Here is a 3,577-nt window from a genome sequence, read left to right on the forward strand (position 1 = left end):
GATTTCCCGCGAAATGAAAGTAATGTTTGTTCTTCTTCCGCGTTTATGGTTAGATGGGAAAACGAAAGCAAACAAGGCGAAATTCTTCCACACCCCTGTGAAACTTGTATTTAATTTAATTCGTAAAGATATTGTGTGCAGCCATCATATAAAATATTAAATCGATTTAAGGGTGACTCGCTTAAACTGCGTGATAGCTAGTTTTGTTTTCATCTAGCTAAGTTACATATAGTGCTACTGTACAATAACACTGTGTTAAATGATTTTAAATAAATATTGAACAAACCACAGTAGACAATACGTCAATCATCATAAAGCTATTTTCTGCAGCCATCATATAATATATTAAACTGATTTATTCGCTGAAACTGTGTGATAAGTTTTGTTTTCGTCTAAATCGAGCTAATTATATATAGTGCTATAGTGCTACTGTACAGTAATATTGTGTTCGAGTGTACGATAACAGTGTGTTAAATGATTTTAAATGGATTTTAAACAAGCTACAGTAGACAAAACTACGACAATTATCGTAAAAAATATTTTGTGCGGCCATCATATTATATAAATCGATTTACAAGCTGAAACTGCATAATAACTTGCTAAGTTTTGTTTTCATGTCAATCGGGGTAGTTACATTGGCTATAGTGCTACTGTACATACTACTGTGTTTGAATATACAGTAACAGTGTGTTAAATTATTTTAAAGGGATATTAAACAGTACACAATAGGCTATGTCAATCACCATAAAAATATTTAATGCAGCCATTATATAATATATTAAATCGATTTACGCGTTGATTAACTTGCAAAGTTTTGTTTTCATCTAAATTGAGCTAGTTACATAGTGCTATAGTGCTACTGTACAGTAATACTGTGTTCAAATGTACAATAACAGTGTGTTAAATGATTTTAAATTGATATAAACAAATTACAGTAGATAATAGCCTACTTCAATCATCATAAAGATATTTTGTGCAGCCATCATATAATATATTAAATCGATTTACGCGCTGAAACTGTGTGATAACATGCTAAGTTTTGTTTTCATATTTGAAGGTAGTTACGTACTGTACAGTAATACTGTGTTCGAGTGTACGTGTGTTAAATGGATATTAAACAAATTACAGACAATAAGCTAAGTCAATTATCAAAGATATTTTGTGCAGCCATTATATAATATATTAAATCAATTTAAGAGTGATGCTCTTAAACTGCGTGATTGCTTGCTAAGTTTTGTTTTCATCTAAATCGGGGTAGTTACATAGGCTGTAGTGCTACTATACAGGAATACTGTGTTTAAGTGTGCCATAAGTGTGTTAAATGGATATTAAACAAACTACAAACAATAGGCTGCGTCAATTATCATAAAGATATTTTATGCAGCCATCATATAATTAAATAAATTTAAGAGTGACCACTTAAACTGCGTGATAACTTGCTAAGTTTTGTTTTCATGTCAATCAGGGTAGTTACATTGGCTATAGTGCTACTGTGCAGTAATACTGTGTTCGAGTGTACGATAACACACTGTTAAATGATTTTAAATGGATATTAAACAAACTACAGTAGACAATAGGCTTTGTCAAACATCCATAAAGACTACTCGCGATAAATCTCTAATATGTAAATTAGGATTAGGTGACGCATCTATGCCCTGTGTGGTTGTCAAGCACACTTTAGACAAGCAAAAAGCTTTAAGTTAAAGGGATAGTTCACCCAAAACTGAAAATTCTGTCATCATTTATTCACCCTTTAGGTTAATGGTTACATTTTTCAAAGTATCTTATTTTGTGTTCAACAGAAAAAGGTAACTGATAAAGGTTTGGAAGCGCTTGAGGGTGTGTAAACAGTAGACATTCACATGTTTGAGGGAATTAACCCTTTAAGGCGAACTACTATGCAAAAATCACTTTTATAAGGGTTTTGACACAGTTGTGTGGCAACCGTCTGTGAATATGATCAGCCTCTAATGGTAAAAAGTAAATAATTCTATTTTTTATTATCACACTTGATTAAAAACAGTCTGTAGAAAGCTAAACTCTTTGATTGACATTCTCCCTTTGTATGTGTCATCAGAGGGGGAAATGGGCACGCACCCCCTTCCCCCAATCCCCCCTCAAAAAATTATATATATATATATATATATATATATATATATATATAATATAATATAAAACAAATATTTATTATGAATAAAAGTATTATTGTTATTATACAATTATTATTCTAAATAATCTTAAATGTAACTGGAAAACAACTAGAGTGATATGCTAAGATCATTAAAGAAATATTTTGCATGAATATTAATTTCATTTGAATTAAATTCTATAGACAATTTAATTGAATACAAAAAAGATGTTTTATAGAATTATTTGTTGTCTTAGACTTGACACATGGCAGAGAATTAGGTTTAATTAGGTATTAAGTCTATACCTCCCTGACTCGTCATCCCTCCTTTTTGCTTCATACAAAAAAATCAGGAGGCATGCTTGTAAGATCACCATCCTATTGTTTAAACTTTAGTTTTGTTGACTTGCAAAACAAAAAAAGGCTGTTACGGCAGTTTTACAATGCATGAGCGGCGCGTGAGCAGCACGTTTTTTTGGCGTGCATGTTAACTACCAGGACTCGCACTGGGAAAAGAGCAGCACGTGCGAGAGGCGAGTGGGTTCACTGCGCAAACGCAGAGATGCGTCAGTTTGCTTTTTGATTAAACGACATTGCTTTCACCAGCGTTGGTTCGGTTGCACATAGAGAATAACGTCTTTATTTCGGAATTACCCCTCTTAATAAATACACTTGCATATGAAGTAAATCATATCTCAAGGCATTTACTGGGGCACTGGCGATTTTTACTGGTGCACGTGCCCAGTAAATTGGGTCTAGCGACGCCTCTTGCCGCACCCATTAGTGACAATCTCTCTTTCATTTGCATAAACAGCCCTAAGTGAGAAGCAGCCATCCGCAATTAGAGTTTTGAATCTGTTGCTATGCTGACACATATTATATAACACCTTTTTAGCTCTACCCTCTTTTGAAGAGTGCTGGGAACACAATTCCATTTGAATTTAAAGCGACAGTCGCCAAAACAGCACAATTAGGATCAAAGCAGGGCAGTTTCAAAGAGTTATAAAAAATTATTTGTGTGGTATTTTGTGCTGAAACTTTTCATACACACTCAGGGACATCAGAGACTTATTTTATATCTTGTGAACAGGGACATAATGGGTCCATTTTAATGGTGAACACTGACAGACAGGTAAAAACACACACACAGAGAGACTCAGATCATTAACACACAGCTATCAGACTGGCAGATTCCTCCAGCAGAGGAAGTTTTGGGGCAGATACCTTCGGTGGTGGGTTTTCACAGCAGGTTTTAGCCATATTAGCCAATTGGCGAGTGCAATAATTTGTCCTCAGACCTGAAAACACCTGTATCACTCCTGTCAGGGGATAATTATAAGCTCTAAGGATGATGGGAGTGAATAATGCTTGTCTGTCAACTATGATTAATACTCCCATCTGTACCAATGAGAGCGAGCAGCATTTACAATCTGTGCAAATATGCAAAAA

The sequence above is a fragment of the Danio aesculapii genome, chromosome 1 (genome assembly GCF_903798145.1).
Source record: "Danio aesculapii chromosome 1, fDanAes4.1, whole genome shotgun sequence".
Classification (NCBI taxonomy): domain Eukaryota; kingdom Metazoa; phylum Chordata; class Actinopteri; order Cypriniformes; family Danionidae; genus Danio; species Danio aesculapii.